We start from the raw sequence: 5,211 nt of genomic DNA on the forward strand, positions 1-5,211 counted from the left end.
AATGCCTGCTCTGGAGCCGTCCCAGGGGCGCTGGGCAGGATGCAGCCCCCTGGGATCGGGGGGGAAATGGCACCGCTGAGAGCACCTCGCAATAAATCAGATGGGGAGAGGGGAAAGGGGTGTTCAGGTCACCCAGGCATCCCCTCATCGGGGCTGACAGGGATGTGCTCCTGTTCTTGGAAAAACTGCCTTCTCCACCACCTCGGGGTGTTTTTCCCAGCAGAAGCAGAGGAAGGGAGTGTCATGTCTATCTGAACAATACTAGCAGTCTCTATTCCACGTATGGTCTCACCACAGGAGGCCCCAGTACACAGACAAGTGTAAGATTTCTATGATGCTATGTCTATGGGTTGCACTTCTTTCCTTTCCTTTTTTTTCCTCTTTTTTTTTTTGCATTTGCTATTTTTTTTGCACATGAAGATCTCTGCTTCATTTTGCTCCCTGTACAAAACAACAGTCTTTGCCATGACTGCCTGCTCTGCACTCCTCCCTTTCCCCTCTTTGCCAAGATGTGTCTGTAGGCGTGTTCCCCAAGTCATTCTAAAGACAGGATGGCACTGCAAGGCACTCTCAATTTAAGGAGAGGAGCAAGATGAAGACAGATATGTGCTTTTTTTCTGGCAGGGGACAGTGAGCCACTGGAAAGGTTCCTCTTGGGAGGATAAGAAACTCTTCCCCTTTGGGTGGCAGAGTACCACACGTAGCTTCGCACCCTCCAAAGGGAAAACTGCCTGTAGTAAGTGCTCCCAGGCTTAGGAATCTTCAGTCAGCAACTGCTTACCAGCCTCCACTTCCCCAGCTGCTGTCCTTTGGAGAGTGATTTTTCTTAAAGCAAGTGTTCCCCTGCTCCTTCTCAGCTAAACAAAATGGGCAAACTCAGTGATGGCATCTCCTACAGAGCGCCCTATTTAGTTTGCTGTCAAAATCATTGTATGTATTATTTTTGCACGATTTTATTTCACAGTGTAAAATTAGTAGAGAAGGAGAGTGGGTCTTTAAAAATCAGTTGCAAACAGCATGTTCTGATGTAAATGAACACTCTCCAGCAGCATTTGCAAATCTTTACTGGATCCTTGTGCATCAGACTGAAAAGGAAAACAAACTGAGGGCCTGGGTACCAAGGGAAGCCTAGGTTTTTTTTCTCTCTTTTTTTTCTCTCTCTTTTTTTCTCTTTTACAATTCAAACTGAAAGGGGAAAAAAAGGCTAATAACATGCAGCGGAAAGCTAAATTAGATATTTAAAATTCCGTCTGTTAAGTTAGAGAACGAATTGCTCAACACTCCAAGAAAAATTTGCTTATGGTCCATGGTTCTGAACCCTGCTGAGAGATGTTGAGCTCTGCCCTGTCTCCATCTCCTGAGCAAAAGGAGTGCAAACCAGAGACAGGCATTTCCCACTCAGCTTGTGTGGCCGTCAGCACCTGATTAGCAAAGGGGAAACCAGCCAAGATTATTTTTAGCCTTATAACATCCCTTTAAAATTTGAAGCTCCATGAGACATTGATATATGATGAATGTGCACCTGAACAAAATCCAATATGACACTCCTTTTAAAAATTACACAGAAATGAATGCAAACATATATGGGAGTTGGAAGCTTGGTCTCCAGGCTGCTGCCTGTCAGGGCAGCCCTGTGTGCCTTAGAGATTGGTCACTCCCTCTTGGAAGTCATTCAGGAGAGTTGAGCTTTGCTAGACAAGCCCTAATTTTCATATCTGTTATCTAGCCATCACAGCAACAGCCGGAATGAGATTAGGCAGATACACAGATAGATACTTTACATTGCCTTCTTAATGACAAAAAAAGGGCCCCGGGGAGAACACATCACTTGCCCCAAGTGAGGACACAAAGGGTGACACATCTGTAATGAGGGAGGAGCTCCACAGAAGAAAAATTAACTCACCTCTATGGGTAACTCAGCTGGCAGCTTCTGCTTGCCCACTTTGACTCCCTATTTGTGGAAACTTTTCTCTCTTAGTAATTGAGACGGTGCAGAGCAAGCTGTTGAGATGTCTCCTAAGCTTGCTATTGAAAGCCCATCAGACACAGTGTGGACACAAAAAAGGGGGATCGCGGCTGACCTGGTGGGGCGTTTCCTACCTCTGCCCATGTTGTGGGCTGGCTCTGCCTTTTCTCAGGTGCAATGAGCTGTTCGGGAGGGAAACAGAGAAGCTTTACCTTGAACATTGCGGGACAATTTGTAGCCCGAAACGATCCACTGAGGTGCAGCAAGCCCTATTTAGAAATTGATGTATCCAGCCTGGAGCCCTGGGAGACAATAAAGCATCTGTTTGACTTCCTCAACGGGTAAATCATTTATCCCTGCTCCTGCTCCCCTTCCTTAGCTCTCACAATATGTATCTTTTTGCTAAAAAAAACGATGCCTGCCTTTCTGTTGGTGAGCAGCTTGGGACACATTGCCTGGAGTCTGACCTCAAAGTAGGGTGGGATTTGAATCTGAAATCCACTCGGTTTGATCTCGCAAGAACTGCCGCGCTGCACAGCTTGTACATCTTTAGTAAAAAGGCAAGCCTTCAAATCCGTCCTTTTCAGAGGCCTGTCTCCGTTGTCAGTTGCCATCTTCCGAGAGAAAGATCTAAAATTAGAGAAAAGCTGCCCTCCACTGCTGGAGAATACTGCTGCTGTGACATATGAAAGCAGAAATAAGCTTCAAATAAAGGTCTTCTGCTTAGGCTCACGTAATGAACAAGAAAGACTTTGGGTCTCTCCTGTCCAGACCGGCGTTTGTGTGGGTCTGATTTAAATAGAGAGCCACAGCACCAATGCTTATCTTTGTCTGCCTAAGCATTTATACTTTGCCTGGTGCCATTATTTTAATGGAAACCTACAGATCCAAGGGTTTTTTTTTAAATACCTTCCCTAGAAATCCTAAGGGATGTCAGGACACCCTACTCTGTTCAATAAATCAGTGAAAAAGAAAGGAACTCTCCATGTGGGAACAGCATCTCGAGACTCTTTGAACGTGGTGGTTGTGATGAGGTGTGGACAACGAGCAGGGACTGAGCTGTGGCTGCAGCCCTGGAGACCTCGGGTTCAAATCTGCGTCCTTCAGCTGGGCCCGGGTGTCCTCAGAACCCCCCAGAAACCTATTGGCAGTGGTAACACCCGGGGATTAGGAGTCTGGGGCACCCCTGTTAACCGTGGTGTCTGCACGCCACAGTCTCTGCGTTCTGCGGCATCCCTCCTGTTAAACAGTGTTTTCCTGCCCTGGAGGGATTAGTGGGGCTTACAGGGTAAGCCATGCTCTAATGTACCATGGCACAGCAGCCCGGGCGTGGTGCCCGGAGGCGGAGAACCCTGGGGAGAGCCCCTGCTGGTGCCAGAAGGGAGAGGAGCTGGTGATGCACCAGGGCGAATTAAGACAAGAGCTGAGTTCAAGCTTCCCACTACCTGGAGGAAATGAAGATGCTGCAATAAATCAGGGTTTGATTAGGAGCAAGGCAGTGTGGTGGTTTCCCTTTCAATCTGTGTGTTTTACAGTGTCCCTAAACCAGAGATCCCTCTCTAACACAGCGAGGGTGTGCTGCTGAGACTCGCAGCAAAGAAAACAGAGAACAAATCTCCTTCTTCCTTCTCTTTTTCTTCCTGTTCCCTCCTCCCCCTGGCATCCAAGCCCCGATTCCCCTCTGTGTCATTGCTCATGCCTGCGCTGTGCTGGTGATGTCATGCCATGAACTACCCTCCAGTGGCTCCAGCAAGAGTCGAGAGCTTTCCTGCATCCCGGGCTGGCTGCGCTCAGTCAGTCCGGCAGCACTGACTGCTGTGTCCCACAGTAGCAAGCAGTGGGTGGGAACAAGTGGCTGGCTGTGAGAGAGCCATCCCGGGAGTTTGTGAAAGAGAAAACTTAGGAGTACCTGCCTCAGGAGTCACCTGGCTGAACAACAGGCTGGTCAGCAGCTGACTTTAAAAAATACTGGCCAAAGGGAAGTGCACTGAAACCAAGTTCTCATCTGCCGGTCGGGGAAGGAGGCAGCATCGGCACCAGGAGAGAGGGAGAACAGCACCAAGGGAGAAGTGCAGAAACTGCACACGTGAGGAGGCTTTGATTTCAAAGGATTGCAACATACCTGAGGAACTGTCAGAAGCGTGAGGTGCCTTCAGAAGCCCTTTTTCCACACTGCAAACACAGGAGAGACTGCTCACTGTCTCTATTCTCTGGGCCCTCCCTGCAGTGGGCCCCAGCAGCTCCAATCCTGTGTGCTGGCACTGCAGCCCGCCCGTGGAATGGGCTCTTGTTCAGATCCTCTTCACCATGATGACACACGGCAGCCAACTTTGTCATGTGCCTGGCAAAACCAGAGGCTTCAGCAGGGTGCAAATGGCCTGCCTCCAGGGGCTGGAGTGCCAGCGTGTTCTCCAGACCCTTTCAGATCCCCGCAGCTCATGAGACAGCACGGTGACTGGGGAAAAACCACATTTGTAGCTGGGCTGCAAGTGCAGGCAAAGCAGGCACACAGCACCCCATGGGGCACAGAGTGTGGCAGGTAGGATCTTGTGGGAGAAGGCACTTGGCAGCTTAAGGGGGAGTAGGATTTGGTTACTGGAGTTAAAAGTGACCCATTTTTCTTAGGCAGGAGCAGTAGAAGTCTGTCTTCTTGAAGCCCTCAAGTGTAACCAGGATGGCTCATCATCTCCTGGCACCACCCCAATGCTGTTATTACTGTTGGTACTGCAGAGGAATCAGATCATTAAAGATTATTAAAGGGCATGGCTAAGCCTGGGAAGCTAAAAGTGTACATACTTTTAGCATCAGCAACATTTTAGGCCTCATTCGAAATCCAGCAATACCACTGGGAAAAGAAATCCTGTTAATCCCTTGAGTTTTCTCCTCTGAGATTTGCCTTACAGGAATAGTCCCAACAGGAACCCAAACTGACAGTGGAACTTGGCTACTTGCATACTACATGGATGGAAAACCAGGACACATTGCTTAACCCAAGAACCATTTAGTATTAGTGAGTCCCTGTTGCTTGGTATTGTATCACTGCCATGCACGACTCTGGTGGATTTGCCCCAGAGCCTGGCCTCATCCTCCTACTTTTTTCTGTGTTCATGGAGCTCTGCCTGTCAGAAGAGAAACCTGATTGAAAATGGGTTATTTATTTTAAGCCAAGCTGTTTGGATCAAGTTCTTAGGATGTCCACTGACTAAAATACCTGATCCCTAATCTCTGCTTAGCCTCTGACTTTG

At 48.5% G+C, this 5,211-nt stretch overlaps 1 long non-coding RNA gene across 1 annotated transcript in view; it reads right to left on the minus strand.

The window, feature by feature from the left end:
• LOC108446551 overlaps positions 1 to 4,833 on the minus strand; it is a 25,120-nt gene extending 20,287 nt beyond the window's left edge. Inside the window, exon 1 of the long non-coding RNA XR_001861759.1 lies at positions 4,089 to 4,833. This is a non-coding gene — a long non-coding RNA (uncharacterized LOC108446551). The remainder of the gene's footprint in view (positions 1 to 4,088) is intronic.
• Between the last annotated feature and the right edge of the window lie 378 nt (positions 4,834 to 5,211).

The sequence above is a fragment of the Corvus brachyrhynchos genome, unplaced genomic scaffold (assembly GCF_000691975.1).
Source record: "Corvus brachyrhynchos isolate BGI_N302 unplaced genomic scaffold, ASM69197v1 scaffold34, whole genome shotgun sequence".
NCBI classification, from domain to species: domain Eukaryota; kingdom Metazoa; phylum Chordata; class Aves; order Passeriformes; family Corvidae; genus Corvus; species Corvus brachyrhynchos.